General features: G+C 33.9%; 1 protein-coding gene and 1 long non-coding RNA gene across 4 annotated transcripts in view; one reads left to right on the forward strand and one right to left on the reverse strand.

Annotated features, from left to right (window-relative positions):
* The window catches only part of LOC141491990 (casein kinase II subunit alpha'-interacting protein-like), an 80,791-nt gene extending 62,446 nt beyond the window's left edge, over window positions 1-18,345 (reverse strand). The window contains exons 1-3 of one of the 3 annotated variants that reach the window (XM_074192678.1): window positions 18,251-18,345; window positions 16,133-16,179; window positions 13,215-13,352 (exon numbers count right to left, since the gene is read on the reverse strand). The gene's annotated coding sequence lies outside the window, so the exon portion shown is untranslated. Of the gene's footprint in view, window positions 1-13,214; window positions 13,427-16,132; window positions 16,180-18,250 lie in introns of all 3 variants that reach the window. The other 2 variants (XM_074192679.1, XM_074192677.1) reach the window with 2 other exon arrangements.
* Window positions 1,485-8,992, forward strand: LOC141491376 (uncharacterized). Its single transcript, XR_012469580.1, has 3 exons — window positions 1,485-1,590; window positions 2,771-2,848; window positions 8,838-8,992. It is a non-coding gene; the product is annotated as an uncharacterized LOC141491376 (long non-coding RNA).
* Window positions 18,346-18,836: the final 491 nt, after the last annotated feature.

Raw genomic sequence — 18,836 nt, forward strand, 5'->3', positions numbered from 1 at the left:
CACTTAATGAGAATGATCATGATCTTTTTTCTCTTAGCTAAATATCCACTTCAACTAGAAAATGCCTTCAACTAGAAAGAAATAAGATGCTTTTTTTGTTCATTTATCTTGTAAACCAGGATCTATACTTCCATAAAAGGGTTGTCATACATATTTTTAAACTTTCTTTTGGCAGTGAAAATGACTTTAGTGCCAATTTATGCAACATATCAAACAGTCATTGTATATCATGTTTCTTCATCAGCCTAATAACCCTCTTCTGGATACACGATACTCTGTGAAAGTTCTACTTAAAATGTGTTGCCCAATGTCAAATAGAATGTTTTACATGGAATAAGAAATGAGCAGAACCAAAAGAACATTGTATAAAGTAACAGCAATATTATTAGAATAACTGTGAACAGCTAAGTTATTCTGAGTATTGTAAATGATAAATAGCTATGCTATCCATAGTATAGTTTTATATCTATATTAGTGTATGTGTATAAACATATACATATATAAAAATATGTATTTATGTATGTATTCTGTTTTGAATGGTGGCCTTCTATAGTACAATGTAGGAAGAGAGGGAGACAGTTTAGAATTTAAAATGGATCAAAAAATAAATTTAATTAAAAAATATATACTCTAATTGCAGAAGATCACAAGAAAACTATGTCTCTCATTCTAGATACTATACATCTTTTAATATATGAATTGTACTGCTTTCTAATCTATATCATTTACAAACTTTTTCTTCCTTCAAATGTAACCTTCCTCAGTTCCCTAGATGAAAGGGTTCTCCCTTTCCTCAATTTTTATTTGCAACACTTTATCTGCATTTCTCCTTTGACTACAGCTCTTCAGAACACATCTAATATTCTAAGTATGTATTATATCTCCACCAGTATATTGTAACCACCTTGAGGGAAAAGACTGTCTTTTTTTTAATCTTTGTGTTCCCAGTGCCTAGCCCAGTACTTTGTAAATAACAGACAAAAGTTTGTTGAATTTAATTGATTTAGGGGGTCTTTTAACAAAGGTTTTCTTTGAAATATCTCTCAATTAAATGTCTTTTTCATTTTCACTTTCACTTTCTTAGTGCATTTTCTAAAAATAAAATAGAATCTACTATCCCAAATTTGGTACCTTAATAAAGATGTAGAAAAGAGATGAGGAGAAAATAGATTTCTGTTTTAAGAATGAGAGAGCATTAAAGAATCAAGCTTAAGGCTATTAAGTACCCTCTTAGGTTGTGTTAACTGTTAGGATGAAATGAAGTACTTGGAAATCACTGAATTAAACAAAGACAATTTACTTTATTCTTACACAATGATATTATGCAATAATGATATTGTAGAACTTAGATTCTTAATATCATTGTTACATAATCCTGATGTGTGTAGAACTTAGATTCTCTGGATGTGCCCTTCCCTGTCTCCATAAGAAAACATATTTGGTCAATGACGTGATTAATCTTCAGAAATCCATCAAATCAGAGAGACCCTAACTACATATGTGTGATACTTTTTAATACTCTTATGTGAACAGGAAGCTATGACAAAAGAAGTTGGAGCCCAAGAATAATTTTTTGCCTTGTAGAGTAAGGTAATTTTTATTATGATGAAATGGGGCACTCTGCTCCTATAAAAGAGGGATATAATGATAATCTCTAAATTATATATTTATATTTAATTAAATAATTAAAATTAGCAATATGCAATTAATATAGTAATATAAATAATCATACAATATAATTATATTAAATAATGAAGGGAATTATATTAATCAAATTAATTATATATATTTATAAATTATCTACTTCCCTTCACTAGAGATGGTATGATTTGAAGGCAAGAATATTTGACTTGGAGTCAAAAAACTGTTGATGCTTTTACTCTGAGACTTTTCTAGCTTTGTGACTGTGAAACATTCATGGAACCTCTTCTCTAAAAAGGGAATAATAGTAACATTTTTATTATTTACCTCAAAGAGATGTGTTGCTTACATGAAAAAATGCATGAAAAAAATGGAGCTTTATAAAATGTCCACAGTGCCTCTACTGCAATCTGCTTTTTTGATTTCTCAGGTTTCCAATATCCTCACCTTCTAGTTCACATCACATACCACAGCAGGCTAATCTTAAACCATTATTCAAGCATCACAGAGTTGCAGAAGAAGAGTTTGAGAGTTGAAAGAGAACTTAGTGGTCATCCATTCCAACTTGTACCTAAAAGCAATATCAGTATAGTATATCCAATATTCATCTCACCTCTATTTGATAACCAGAAAGTTATTTGTGACTTAGAAAGTAAATTTTCTTCTTTGAAACTTCTCTACATGTGGCTTCTGATTTTCTTTCTTACAAACCAAACAGAATAAGCTTCCATATGACAGTTCTTCAAGTTCTTGACTATAGCAACTATATCATCTCTGAGTCTTCCCATTGTAAAGGAACTGGCATCCCTAGGTCCTTCAAATAATCCTCTAGAGAATGAATTGAAGACCATTTACCATTCTGATTGTTCTTTTCTGGAAAAATCTCCATTTTATCAATATCATTTTAAAATTAAATGACCAAAACAAAACACAGTACTATAGAAATACTTTGATTATGACAAAATATAGGGAGACTATAAACTATATCACTATACAAGATGTTCCAAAAGTCCCTGTGAAATTTTAAGTTATTAAAGCTTAAACAGGGTGTTACAAAAATCTTGGTGGGCTAATTTAAGCTATTAATAAAGCTGTAGTCTTTTTGCTTATATTCTTTATTTCATTTCAGGAACTGGTCTGTAGTTTTGTTTCTCTACCTTGGGTTTTCCTGGTTTACAGTTATAATTTGGAAATGTGTCAGTAAGAAGTAAGTATCTCATCAATTTTAGGAATAATATGCAATTTCTTGAATTACTTATAATGCAATACTAAAGAATTTTATTTTGATAACTTTCATATTTTCCTTTTATTCTTTCAGTCCTTTACATACATAAATCCTGAAGGATAGTTATTTCTTACAATAATATTCTTCTTTTTTTTTGCAAGGCAATGGGGTTAAGTGGCTTGCTCAAAGTCACACAGCTAAGTAATTATTAAGTGTCTGAGGTTGGATTTGAACTCAAGTACTCCTGACTCCAGGGCCAGTGGTCTATCCACTGTGCCACCTAGCTGCCCCCAATAATATTCTTCTTGACCCACAGAACAGAAAACCTGAGTTTTTAAATTATTGGTTCAGAGACACATAAGAAATTCAGGATTAGACATCAAATCTCTGTTAGTGATTTTAGTAACAGAATATCTATCTCCCTTGGATACTTTCTAGAAGTAATATTTAAAGATAATGCTAGACATAGTCTTTATTAGTTTCAGAACTTTAAAGAGTTTCATTTCAGTTTATAAATTTCAAGTCCAAAACATTTTCTCTGTACTACTTTAAATTTAGTATTTTATCATGAGAGACCAAATTTTTTCTCTAGGTTGTCCAGGAAACAGTCATCCAACTTTATTAAGCTCTAACAATAGGTCTTATTCATAAAACTGTAATAATGAATTAAAATGAACTAAATTGTGGCTTAGCTCCCAGATTAACATCTAGTGAATGAATAAAACAGTAATAGATTATATATACAAGATGCTGCAATGATTTAAATGTTAATATCTGACTAGCTCTATTTTCTATGTTATCTGTCTATTTTTTTACTTTTAGTATTGAAACGGTTAAAATTTTTGAATTGGTAAACCCAAATCATGGAGGCATTTTCTAAGGAAATAAAAAATAGCATAATATACTAAAAAATCTAATTTTTAATATTATCTGTTATGAATATCATTGTTTATGTCATGTTGCATAAGATGCAAGGGTGAATGTGTAAATTCAATTCTGATTATACAGTTTTAATGTCCTAATACTATTATTTTATTACTTTTCTGGTGACCCCTTTCAATGTATGTATATATCTAGATAGATAGATCGATAGGTAGGTGATAGATAGATAGATATTCTTGCTGTCCCAGCTGTTTTGTGTAGTCTCAAGACTTAATAGAAGTCTTGAAAATATATCATATTGCTCAGTGAAAAATAGCAGACATTTATCAAGATATATCTTAACTTACTTGGAGGAAGTCTTAAGACCTTTGGAGATAAGTGGAAAAGAAAGGTTATTATCAATTACTAACCAAGATCTCTCTCCCACTGTACCTCCCTAATACCATGGCAGCAAATTAAAACCCACAAGAGAGGGAAAACTTAAATCCAGAGTAGTAGTCTTTATCTCCAAATCAAGATGGATATTTTCATTCTGGACAGTCTTTATATTTTTCCTTTTCTCATTAGATAGTGCCTTATTTTGACAGCTGTCAGCCATTTCACAGTTTGAGGTATTTCTGAAGCATATGATATTTACATGTGAGGCTAAGTGATGGATCAAATCAGTATTTTTATTATTGTAATTATTATAACTATTATCTACTGTAACTGCTAGTGGAACTCCAATTTGGGGAAATAACTTTCCTAAAAGAAAGAAATTTTCTATTAAGAATAGTTTATTGGATAACTATAATAGAATAGGTACACACAACACAGTAGTAAGTAACTATACTAATCTACTATTTGATAAATCCAAAGACTCCAGTTTCTATTATAAGAACTCATCATTTGACAAAAACTGCTGGAAAGACTGGAAAATAGAATGGCAGGAACTAGGTAGGATTCTGTATCATACCCTATACCAAGATAAGGTCAAAATAAATATAGGATTTAAACATAAAGGGGGATAGTACAAGTCAATTAAGAGAGCAAGGTAGAGTTTACATGTCAGATCTATGGAGAAAAGAAGAATTTATGACAAAAGAAGAGATAGAGAACATTATAAAATACAAAATGGAAAATTTTGACTTCCATTAAATTTAAAAAGTTTCACATAAACAAGAACAATATAACCAAGATTAGAAGAAAAGTCTAAAATTGGGAAAAAAATTATAGCAAGTGTTTCTGATAAAGGCTTCAGTGCTCAAATATACAGAGAACTGAGTCAAATTATAAGAATACAAGTCATTTCCAAATTGATAAAAGGCCAAAAGGTATGAACAGGCAGTTTTCAGACAAAGAAATTAAGCTGTCTATAGTCATAAGAAAAAATTCTCTAAATCATTATTGATCAGAGAAATGCAAATTAAAACAAATCTGTAATACTCTTTCATACCTATCAAATTGGCTAAAATGACAGAGTAGAAAAATAATAAATGTTTGAGAAGACATGGGAAAATTGGAACACTAATGCATTGTTGGTAGAGTTAAGAAATGATCCAGCCATTCTGAAGAGTAATTTGGAACTATACCCAAAGTGGATTAAAACTGTGCATACCCTTTGATTCAGCTACTACTAGGTTTGTAACCAAAATAGACGATAAGAAAGGTGAAAGGACCTACAGCAGTACTTCTTGATTAATTAAAAAGGATTACTTTATGGTTCATAATGCTTAACTAGATTTGATAAAATATAAAATCAATCAAAAGTTCAAATGTAAAACGGTGCATCACCATACTGACTACAAGTTTTCACTACTTACTACTGAAAAGAATTGAAAGAAACAGGAAGATGAAAGGGAGAGCTTTGTGACAAAGTTTTGGACAAAGGGGGAAAAAGGTGTGACAATTTGGAGAGTTTTTCATTCCTCCTCACCTCATGATCAATTTGAGTCTCAAGGTCAATATATACTAGGGGTTCTTAGCCTGCTTTGTATCATAGACTTCTTTGGTTGCAATTATATGGGGCATTCAGGGAGGACTGGCATCTCTGGTGTGAGGACTTACAGAGTCCTTTCCAGGGCTGTTCAACACCTTTATGCTTACCTTTCACCCAACTCTCACCTGTAGCTCAAAGAAACTGGGGCCACACCTTGGTAAAACCATTTTGGTAGATGGCTAAATGAGGTTGAGAGTAGGGCTACCCATGGACCTCAAACCCATTGTCCAGTTGTGGAGGAGTGTCTACTCCAAGCATGTGAAGATCCCCTCCCCCCCCCCAGTAGAATGGGCAGATGAGAACAATTTCTTCCAAAGGTCATGAAGACAGTTATGGAACACTAGGTGCTCTACAAACACAGCAAGATCATCTAGTACATCCCAGGCTCATCAGTCCTTCAGACTTTTGTCTTGCCTCTGGATTTTGATCACTCTGGAAGAGAAAGTGGGATGGACAACTCTGTACAATTCTGTTTTTGTTGTTTTTCAGTTGTTTTCAATCATGTCCAACTCTTTGTGACCTTATTTGGGATTTCTTGGCAGAGACACTGGAGTTTTTTCCCCAATTCTTTCTCTGTTCATTTTGACTGATGAGGAAACTAAGGCAAATAGCTAAGTGACTTGCCCAGGTCCACACAGGTACTAAGTGTCTGAGGACAGATTTAAGCTCACAAAATGAGTCTTTTTGACTCTAGATCTGACCCTTAATCTACTGTACTACTTTGCAGCTATGTAGCTCTCTGACTCACTTAAATCTAATTCATGGACAAGTAAAAAAATAAATCCATTATGTCATTAGTTCTCTTCAAAAAAGGATCAACAACAATAATAAAAATAACAATCATGGACCCTTTTGGTAGTCTAGTAAAATCAATGGATCCCTTCTAAAAATTTTACTTTTAAAGGCATATAATAAAGTAAATAGGATACAAAGGTAACAAATTATTTTTGAAATATAGTTATCTATCTAAAGTTTAGAAATAAGGTCACAAATCTCTGACATTCAATACAGATTGTAATTCATGACATATTTGATAGTACTCATCTGTTGTATGTAGTTATGAGTACTATTAGTTGCCAGCTGAACTATAGTTGTACTGATGATAATGATGATTAATAATGAAAATGATTAGACTTTCATTATTAAAATTCAATCATTGAACTGAATAATTCATTTTAATATGAGATATGTAGTAGGTGAAAGATGAAATGACCGAGAAAACAAAGGTCTGAACTTCTGAGCATATCAATTTATTAAGCAATACATTCCAATTACCTAACAAATCAGGACCAGGCTCTTCCTTGGCTTAGGTCTGGAACCCAAGGTCTGGAGGTAGACATTTTTATACATGGAAAAAAATGAATCAAATAAGACCAAATCAATTAAAGAAAACAATACATTAGGAAATTGATTTCTAAATAGAAAAAAGATTTTAGACCTCCCAAGTTGGATTGGGGAGAGTGAATAGGTAATATTCCCCTGAAATAAAATAAAAAAGATGTTCCATTCACCCCAAATGTCTGTGAACAATTGAACTTGGAAACAATGACTTTGGGGATAAGTACAGGGCAGTTTTCAGATGAAACTTAGGGGTTGCTTACAATGTATAATTGTGAGAAAGTTCCTTACAACCTTCTTTGAATCTGACAATGACTTCTGGTCAGCATAGCCTTAGTCTTTAGTTAAGGGTCTTTAAACAACAACTAGAGATGGTCCAGTTTCTCAGTCTCACAGAGATAGGTTCAAATAAAGCAATAATTTTTTTCATAATTTCCAAATTGAATAAAGTTTTCTCACAAGACAGAAATTGGACCAACCTCATAACTAAATAAAAACTAAGTTAGCTCTTGAATTGATTGACAAGGTGGAGTTCGTATTAACCACTTGCTATCCTAATCCCCTCAAGTCATTCAGATATAAGGATTACAGAATATGAGAAATGCAAAAATTGAATATATAAAGAAAACTAGATGCAGATGCCTATCTAAATAAAAAGTTAAACTTCTCTAAATGCCTCTTTAAAATACTGAATAGGACAGGAGAAAGCATTAGAATTAATAAGACAGATCAAACATAATAGCAATCCTAGACATACTGTCTTACAGCAATTTGTTGAGTGGTGGTCCTTGCCAGGAATGAGGAGGCATTCTTAGATTTTGAGAAAACAAATAAGTGGAATAATACACGGGATCATAGGATCATAGAGTTAGAACTGAAAGGAACATTAGAGGTCAACTAGTCTACTGTACTTTTTCAGATAAACAGAGGCTCAGATTTCATACTGTTTTATTATAAAATGTAAAAGTATCATAGTCTAACAGTCACAGTATAATAATAATAATAAGAAGAAGAAGTAGCATTTATATAGCACTTAAAGATCTACAGAGCTCTTTACAAATATTTCATTTTACCCTCAGCAACTCTGGAAAGAAGGTATTAGATTGATCTAAGTTCTCTAAAGAGTAGTGAACTGGTAAAGTTAGGCAGCTCTGGAGCTGAATTAACTCTTATGCTCTACTTGAAAAATTCCTCTCCCCTACCCCAAGAATTAAATAGCATCCAAGACATGATGTAGAGGATAGAACACTGGCCTTGGATTCAGGAGGACAAGAGATCAAATCTGGCTTCAGATACTAGCTGTGTGACCTTGGCCAAGTCACTTAACTCTGCCTCACATCCAGGGCATCTCTAGTCATCCTGATGGTTCTGGAAGAGAAAGTAAGTCTAGTGATTTTACACAGTCTCTCTCATTCAAATCCAGTTCATGTACTTTTCATGGCATCACCTGCCTGATGTTGTGGTCTTCTTTGAAAGTGAAAGACAAACATTATCTTCCAAAGCAATACATCTTCCAAAGATTTCTGATTCTTATAAAAAGAGTAACCCCAATATTTTAAAAAAATCTTATTGAGAGATGAATTCTGAATGCTTTAGTTTTCTTATGTCAGATATTTCTATATTGAGTTTCTGGAAGGTATCATGGCATAAAAGATAGCAGCATGCTAGATGTGAAGGTCAAAAAATGTAGTTTCAAATCTTGCCTTTGACAGATGCTAGTTGAGGGACCACCAAAAAAACTGCTTTACTTCTTTGTCTGCCTTGTTCCTGTAGGACTTTAATTAGAGAAGAGTTGCTGATCTGAAGGAGTGGAAGGAATTTCCACATTGAGAATCCCCTGCCCAAAATGAAATTACAGGTATGTGTCATTCCTCAGTCCTCTCCCATACACTCCACTTCACATTCCTTGCTCTGATAAAAAAAATTAAATTCCCACTGTGTTTTGATAACACAACTAGTAAGCAAGTGTTTAGCAATTTTTTTTTTGCCAAATTTCTCACAAGTTAGTTTTCCTTGTGACTAAGTAGACTGATCTATGCCATTAAAACATTCCTGTTTAATCAGAAATTAAGAATTGAAGAGGCTCATCCAAATGCAATTCAATTCAATTTAATACTTATTAAATGCCTACTATGTGAGAGATCCCATGCTAAGAACTGGGGATACTAAGATAGAAGTGTTAACAATCCCTGCTGTTAAGTAGCAGATGGGACATGAATATAGAACAGTAAATATAAACTATACACATAGTTGTACAAAATGATTTCAAGAGGGAGAGACTATTAACAACCTGGAAGGGTTTATAGACAAAATTTTGCAAGCACAGGATTTATAGGATTTTTAGATTAGATAAGTAAGAAGGCTCTCATACCAAGCTGTCAATTTTTTCTTTTTCAAGTGAATTGATGTTAATAAAGTAACTAAGCCTTTCACTTCCTGTCTTGGATGCATTTACATCCTCTTTCTTAACACTAAATTACAGAATTGCATTTAATTAGGTAATAGATTCTAACAATTTGTACTTCCTGTAAACTAAGGACCCATCATTTTGACCTCTAGAATTGACTTGATCTGCCAAGACTATGACCAAAGACTGGAACATTTTGACAGTACATTTTGCAAAAAGCTTTCCTATATTGGGACTTTACCAAATTGATAAAAATATGCATACAAACTGGAAATGCACACTTTACTCAATACATTATGATGAATTTGGCCTCCAGCCAAAAGTCACTAAAAGAGACAAATTATGAGGAATGTAGGTGTTAAATGGTATACTCTTTAATTTAAAACACTAATTGTATGAGTTTACAAAATGACTCAGAAATATTATTCCTTATGACTATAGAAGTGACTAGCAGGCATAGAGATATGTGTATAGAAATTCCCTTAATGCCTTCCATTGGTCATCCTTGTATTTTCCTCATCACAGTTGCCATTTGGCAGCCACAGAAAGTCAGTGAAAAAGGTAATTTTTTTTCTAATTTCAATAATTCAAATATCAGTGAGATTTCATTAGTGAGGATATTCCTACCTCTGAAGCTAGATATAACCTGTTTATGTTGTAGTAAATAATTTCTATGAGTTACTATAACTGAAAAGTCTTGTGAACACCTAAAAAGTTAATATTAAAAAGAAGGAAGACTATCAAGAAAAAAAGCATGTTCCAACACAATTATTTCACAAGGAATTTCCACATGAGTGCATTTAGCTTTCTTTTAATTGACAGTCCCACCAATAAAAGGCTAAGCTCACTTGATCATTGTTTGAATCTGAATTAACTCAGTGACTGTATATAGCAATTATTTCTGCTTGAACCAGAAAACCTGAAGGTCTTTTCATATCAGATTTCTTTTTTTTAGAACTATGCAAAAGAGGATAGTTTTACTCCTTTTCTTTCTTATCTGCCTTAATCATTGAGAAATTCCTAGGGTCTTGCCCTCCCAATTTGTTTATTTATTTTTTTGGACTAAGTAAAAGTGGTCATTCTTGACTTCTTTGCCTCTTCTTCCTCTTACTAGCCTTAATCAATGAATGGGCATTACCCCAGGCACAGTGTGACCTAGGAAAGACCTTGGGTTTAAAAAGTCAAGGTCTCTCATTACATTCAAGCCATCTCTAGTTGTCCTGATACATTTATGATCACAACCCTGATGATTCTGGAGGAGAAAATGAGGGTGATGACATTATATAACCCTTCTTCTCCCTCCCTTCACCTTCCCACTATCCCCCCCCCCCCACTTGAATCTAATTCACTTGCAAGTCATGGTCTCACTTCCACAATGTTATGGTCTTACTTGAAAAGGTAGAACAAACAACAACAAAAACAAGTTTGTCTAAACTGAATGAGTAAAAGGGGAAGGACTTCCTTCCTTCCTTTCTTTCTTTTTTACCCATGATCCACAAAATGGGTCTTGTATTTTTTTGTTCAGTTTCATTTGTCCATCTCAGTTTCAGGTGCCAGTGCAAATCCAGACCAGACCTGGTTCTTGTCCTTCCTTATTGAAGAAGACCAAAATGACATCATTGTGTTTGAGACAAATTACAGTGTGTATGTGTATAACTGTGGCTGATCAGACTACTATGAGCTCAGAATGCTCTACCAAAGGTTGGGCACAAATAGTCATTGTGAACACATATGACATGTTTTCTTTGAATTGCTTCAATTCTGCCTTCCTCATAGAGTAGTACAGCATCTTCACTGATGAGGGCAAGCCATACCGGACAGTCTTGTTCTAATGTCTCCCATGCTATATTATCAATTCCAAAATTCTTTTTTTTTAGGTTTTTGCAAGGCAAATGGGGTTAAGTGGCTTGCCCAAGGCCCACAACTAGGTAATTATTAAGTGTCTGAGACTGGATTTGAACCCAGGTACTCCCAACTCCAAGGCCGGTGCTTTATCCATTATGCCACCTAGCTGCCCAATTCCAAAATTCTTAAGAAAGACCTTCAGGGTATCCCCTTATCCCAGTATCACTTCTTCTGATCCCTGTATGAGCATTTGCCCTCTGTGAGTTCTCCATAGAATAGTGTATTTCTGTCATTGTAACAATGTGTCCAGGCCATCACAGTTGCACTCTCTGTAATGTTGGAATGTTAGGCAGTTTATCTCGAGAAAGGACCTCACTGTCTAGTATCTTCTGCCAAGTGATCTTCAGAATCTTCCTTAGACAATTTAAATGGAAGCAATTCAGTTTTCTGGCATGACACTGGTAGAACTACACCAGACCTGGTAGTACATGTTCCATGGTGACCTTGGAACCAAAATGGCTGGCTGGATGTTGCAGCCATTAAGCCTAGCAGAGAAGGCCAGAGAAGCTAAGGTTACTGGGATCCAAACCTGAAAAAGGGGGGTGGGGGGAGAAGATGGGAGAATCATTGGATTTCTTTTTGACCTGGAATTGGGATGGGGATTTATCAGAACTGAGATAAACTATGACACTAATCCCTTACCTTTAAGAAGGGAAATGGATTAAACCTCAAATTAGAATAAATTTGTATCCTTTGTTATTACATCTTTGAAATAATAATTTAAAATATTATGAAATAAATATTTCTTTGTAAAATTATGGAATTGGAGTTCAGGGGAACTCCTTACCCCTTGAAGGAATACCATCTTTAAGGGTTGGAGTCATTTTCAGAAAACCTAGACACTCCAATCCTACCCAACTATCTAGCCCTCTAGACAATAAAATCACTATAATCGGTGTTACTCTTATTCTCTCAATTGGGAAGGGGGAAGTGGGAAAGAAAAAATATGAATGTGAAAATAAAATAAGATGGAATTTAAAAAAATTAATTTTCTCCCCAATACAGCCCTTCTATTATATAATTCTCAGGTCCAGGAAATATTAGACAGAAAAATATATTTTATAGTTTGTTCCCTCTTCACTGACCAAATATTTTATATTTCACATTGTTCAAGGTCATATAAACCTCACCCTCAGGTCAATGAACTTTTATTTAAGTACCTTTGTCCCTCAGTGTCCTGGACAAGCCCGTCATCTGAAAGGATTAAGTTTTTGAGCTGCTGCTCCTCTTGAACATATCCCTCTCTACCTCATCTTTGCTCTCTGACTTGAACTCTACTCTCTGACTTGACTTGACCTCTACTCAGCTGAGTTGCTAGTCTTCCAGTGAAGCTGGAGTCTGACTCCCCAAGTAACCTCTCATGCTCTCCTATATCTTTCCTTAGACAGCTATATGGTACTAGTCTTGGAGTCTTTGGAGGACGGGAGTTTGAATCTAATCTCAGACACTTGCCACTTACTAGCTATGTGACTTTGGGCAAGTCACTTAACCCTGATTACTTCACATTCAGAATCATCTCCAAGGCTGGTGATTACTTAGCACAGCATTCCCTCACTCAAATCCAATTCATGTGCTTGTCATAGCATCCCCTCCCTGATGTCATGGTTGTCTTTGAGAATGAAGGACAAAAAAACTTACCTTTCCTTGCTGCTCATTCTTTGGTTTATGTTGTTGATGCTAATGTATACATGTATGTATATAAGCTACAATAATTCTTTAATAATTTTTTTGTTTCCTAAAATTTCTAATGGGTAAGATCTTTTACATGAATTCTTAGATGTTTCACCTGAATTTTTAGCCGGCTACATTTTTCCCCTGCGTCACTACAATGGACCTACCTAATGAAGGATTTCTCTTTTCTTCATTTCCCACTCTTCTCCTACTTAGAAGTCCAGAAATTGACTCTTTAGTAGACCATTCTTGTATCCCAAGATTGCTACTTCTCTCAGATGAACTTGAGTCCTCTTAAAACTCAGCTTGATTGGTAGGATCATTGGAGAATAGAGACAGAAGGGATCTTAGGTACCACCAGCAAATAAAAAGGATTTTCCTTACCAATAAACAAATACAGTGTTAGATATTTCAGGGATTATGAGGATTGCTCTTTTCAAAATTAATACACAAATAACCACTGATGAAACTCAGGGGTTTGGGGAGCTTGTCCTCTCTCTATTCTAGTAATCTCAGTTTTAAGCCCATTCACATAGGCTAAATTCAGTTTCAAGAAGATCTTCATCAATTAAAAGAGAGGTCAGGCTCCCCCGCTCTGCCTTATACACTCTGGCTTTTTAGTTAACTCCCACCCCACCCCCGCCTCATAACACTAGAAAGAATCACTTTAAAGCCTAGGTTTAGAACATGTTTAGGATCTCTCCCAAAAGGGATTGGTAGTAAGACACATTTTATAGACTAACGAGCCTAGTCACTGCCCAGGAAATCTGTGTTCAGTTCTAAGAGCATGTCTGTTTTTATTATTCCCTCTGACAATTTAATATTCAGAAACTGCTCTAATTTTATTTTTTGTTTCAATTTATTTCCAGATTTGAATAGGAATAACATTAAGAAAATGCTTGCTTAATATGGTAGCTGTAATAAATGAGTACTTAACATAAAAATGAATAATGGATATCACTATTGAGAATGTTTTTGCATGCCCTGGCATGCTGAAAACATAAAAGACACAAAAATTTCCCTCTGGTAAATCAAAAGTGACATAACAAAGTACCACAAGGCAACTAAAAGTTTAGAGATATCTAGCACCAAAAAAAAGTTCAAATCTTATAATTTTAAATCCAACAATGCTAGGGTAATCCCTCACAAATTTTGGAATGAAATTAAAAGGATTTGAAATATGACCTTTTCCTCCTTATAAACCACATTCCATTATCTTTGAAATGACTGAATTTGTGCACTATCTTTTGTATTTTTTAGCTAGTATTAATTTTCAAGACAGAAAGGAGAAAGCCCTGGGGGGGTGAACTTAAAAATTACTCTAATTCAAACCCCACGTATAGAAAGGAGTTTTATTTGTCAATTTGAAAAAGAACTTTAAAGATGCTGTGATAGGAAGCAGAATTATCACTACTATTAATTGCACAGGCATATTAAAAGGACCCCAGAAAATGACCTCTTCTAATACAGAGAATGCATGTAGAAAAATGTCTTAATCTTCTTTTCTGTGCTTAGATAAATGGCAAGTGTATCTATCACCTCAATTAACCATAAAAGAAAAAAGCTGTCAAAATGGAATTCTCTTTTTTGACAAGGCATTTGTTCTAAAACCGACAGAGGGAGAAATAGGCAGTTTTATTAGAAAAGCATAAGTGTTAAAGAGGTCTGAGACACATGGTGAGTTTTCCACATGCAAAGTGCTGATTAGAACCATAGTAAATCAAGAAGAGCATTTTCCAATGTGGTTGCCTGAGCTATTGTAAAATGGGGAAGTTTGTGGTCTAGTTGACTTTGGAAATTAGATTCTATTAACAAAAAGAGTATTTTTGGTTTCTGTCTTCCCAAGCTGACTCTTGTAAAATGTGAATGATCTGGAAAAAATATATACTTACCTTAAGCTACAGCATGAATAATTTTAGCACATCAAGGTAAAACTTTGTTTATTGCTACTTATATTTGCCTTTGGTGTTTTGAAAGAAATCATAGGATCTTTTTGGCATTTCCTAACAATATATACAATCAAGTCAAACTAAAAAGTTTTCTTGGGAGAAATCATTCTTTATTAAATTTGAAGTTCTTGACATAGAGATTAAAAACTCCATTGTTTGTAATAAAATTTAAAAATAGCATAATATTAGTGGACCATATAGGATTCCTGATATTTACCTTTTGTGTACAATTCTGTCAGTATTAACTACTCATCAAATATCTACCAGATCATATTAAAGAATATTTTCAGATGGAAAATGTCCATGCAACTCTAATTCCTGACACAGATAAAGCAATCTACCAGGGAGAAAGGTAAAATATTTTGACTAATAGAGAGGAAAAAAACCTTCAATTTTATGAAAGGCATCCATGATATTACATGGTGTTAGTACTGCCTTGTGGAAGGGGGTGCAGGGAGAAATAAGGGAGTCCAGAATCACATAATCATAAAATCTCAGTTAGAAGAAACCTTATAGGACACATGGTACAGTCTCTATTAAATACACAATAAAGAGTCATGAAGCCTTTTTCATAAAGGCCCTCTCCTTCATCTCCCAGGGAGGAGATACCAATTATCTCCTGGACAGCCATTAAACTCTTGAACAGTTCTAATCATTAGAATGGCTTTGTTTTTTCTTCAAATGAAGCCTGAATCTGTCTATATGCAACTTTTAGTCATTATTCTCAGTCTTCTCATCAGTCTAAACATTCTTCCCCTTGAGAGAAGGCATGAATTTTGGATACATAAAATCAATTTTCTTGCTACAAACTCTTCTCTTCTTCAGGTTAAGCATATGAAGTTTCTTCAATAGAATCTTTTATGATAATATCATGAGGTCTTTCACTACCCTGAGTGCTCTCCTCTTCATACTTTTAAATTTATCATTGTCCTTTCTAAAATACAATTAGAACTGAACACATACATAATCTTGCCAAGTGAAAGTAAGGTATAACCATCATTTTCTGGGGCACTATCTCTCTTTGAAAGAAGTCTAGGAAGAGATATAGGGCTTTGAAAGAACCCAGTCAATCTCAAGGATTAAAATTCTCAAATATAATCTATAATACTTACAGGAACATTTTTGCAAAATCTTACCTGAAAAGGTTGAATGGCAGGATCCTTTTGGAAAAGCAGTTTGCTGTCTAGAAAACAAGAGAATAAGGAATATGAAGTGTGAAACATAGTCTCTGTTAGAACTAGAAATAATTTCAGGAAATTATTGTCTCTACTTTTATTTGTTACCCCTTCTGAGTTAACCACACACAGAAGAAATTAAACTGTGTCCAAGCATGCAAATCTAAGAGTAGGGCTAGTTCTAGGCAAAATTGTGGTTTCAAATTTCCTAATTAAGTTTTTCTTCATCCTTACTCTATACAATGATGCCCACCTCTTCTAATACTTCATAGTCAATATTCAAATTTCTCCCAGCTTCTAACAAATTTTTTTTCCATGAAGAAATCTTCATTTAAATCACCGTATCATTATTTTTAGGGAAATTTGCATTTTCAGCCTCTTCTCTAATTATGGAATATTAGGTTTTGTTTGACAGTTAAGGATTTACAAATTATCAGAAGATAAGAGGAAGAGATATTTTACTTGTAGAGGTTGTAGAGATCCTTTTCATGATGATTCCATTTATTCCTGAATTTAAACCATGGAAGGATTAGAAACTATGTTTATGTTTGTTATTCTATTTATTTTTATTATTTTATTAATTATATTATTTGTTATTTTTCTGCATTAATCATTTTAGAAGAGAAAAAAAATCATTTTTCTCCACTAACTGAATCTCACATAATAGTTTTCAAAAGGACTTAAATGTCTATCACTCAAGGGTATAAACAAACTGCAACACAGAATCAATAATTGATTTTGAAGAACAGGAGTAAAAGATGTCATTAGGGAAATGTCTGATAGGAAAAGAGGATGGTCTGATCACATAGTGAAGGTGAGCTTAAGTAGTAAAAGTATAAAAAAAAATACAGGTAGAAAACGACAGGTGGACTGCTAGTGTACTTGGAATGTTAGAAAGGAAGCAAAGATCTCTGAGACATTGAGTTTCCCCTATGGTGAATTTACTAGTGGATATGGATAGTCATTGAACCAGGTAGGGAGTCATGGATGGGTTATAATATGTATTACTGGAGGAAACATGGAAATTGCTGAAATCACAGATCTATTTGACTATTGGAATGAGAACAACCAACAACATTTCCTGATTAGGAGAATATTTTATAAATCCCTGCTTCCATAACCACAGTAAATTGCCTGTGTTTCAGGTACTATGGTGCTTTTTTTCTCTGCTGAATGGGTTAGTTCTCTGCCCACAGCTATTGAGCATGAGCCAGGACAAGTATTCAGTACTAATAGGAAGCTTCACTTTAGTGAGATCACAGTTAATGGTCTATAAGAAAATATGCCTTTTCTTTTGCTTCAAGCAGGACTCCTCAATGTCTGTGTTTTTTTCTCTCTGTTGCTTCTCTCTCCAGTTCCATTTCTATCACCTAAAACAATAGATTCAGACCTATAATTTCACTCTCCCAGTTGATCTAATTCATTTTCATCATTATTTAAGCGATAATTCTACTCAATATCCACCTCCCATTTCCTAATTTAGAGTTTAAATAGTGCCAGGGGTAAAAGTGGCATGTAAAGAAATGTGCTAAACTTCTTAAATATTTTTCTGTGAAGTTCATGTACAGGCTAAAATTTAAGACTTGCTGACATGAGAATTTCAAAGCTGTTTTGGCAAGATAAACTTTCTCCTTCCTGTACACTCTTTTAGGTTTGATTTGTTGCTGTCATTGCCTGGTCTGGTTTTAAGTTAGCTCTGTCCAAAACATACTGACATCATACATGTGAGGGTGAGTTTCAACTATTAAACAAGCCGACTGAGTTAGGACGCCAAATCTGCCTTGTCAACTTGGCTTCCCTAAAACACTTAATCATAAAATTGGCTCTAAATGGGGTTTGGCATATATCTGGGATCTCAAGGAAATAGACTTTAAAGTCATTTGCAGAGATCTGAAGACTGCAAAACAAGAAACCCTCTCAGAATTTTTTTAAAAAAGGAATGGGGGTGTGGGTGTGGGGGTGTGGGAGGAATTAGGTAGGGAAGAAAATATTGTCAGAGTTTAGTGGCATGGAGTCTGACTCTCCCACATCAGGAAAAACTTCCAGTAATTATAATTGTCTGAAAGTAGAAAGGGCTACCTTAAGAAATTGTAGAATTTCCCATCATTGAAGATCTTCAAACAGAAGCTGGGTGTCCATTTTTATAGTGTGAATTCCTTCTGGGTATGACTTGAATTAGAAGGCCATTAAAGATCCTTGCTGCATTCAAGTTCTAAAATTCTATGTCACAATCACACAAATTCTCCACCTCCACAAACCATATGAATGAATTCTCTTTGAATTAATGTCACTCTGTCTCCATTTTGTAGTCAGAGAATTGAGATTGTTAATAAACTAAGCAAAAGTAATACAAAAATAGTTATTGATCAATATTATTCCACTAAATCTAAGAAGTTAAACATTTATTTCATATCTTCTCAATTTAACCCTATCCATGTCATTTGTATTGCCCTCATTACCTGTTGTTCCCAGACTAGGGAAATCATTTCAAATTCCCAGATGCCGAAGCAATTATCTTACTGTTCTAAATTTTACCACATCTCCCATGAAGAATTCTTGAATTTTTCCCTCAAATATGAGATCTAATATTATAAAGGAAATTAAATGGTATTTGTTGTGTACTTATCCACTGTACTAAACACTTATCGTGGATTACACAACTATG

Source organism: Macrotis lagotis, chromosome 6 (assembly GCF_037893015.1).
Source record: "Macrotis lagotis isolate mMagLag1 chromosome 6, bilby.v1.9.chrom.fasta, whole genome shotgun sequence".
Lineage (NCBI taxonomy): Eukaryota > Metazoa > Chordata > Mammalia > Peramelemorphia > Peramelidae > Macrotis > Macrotis lagotis.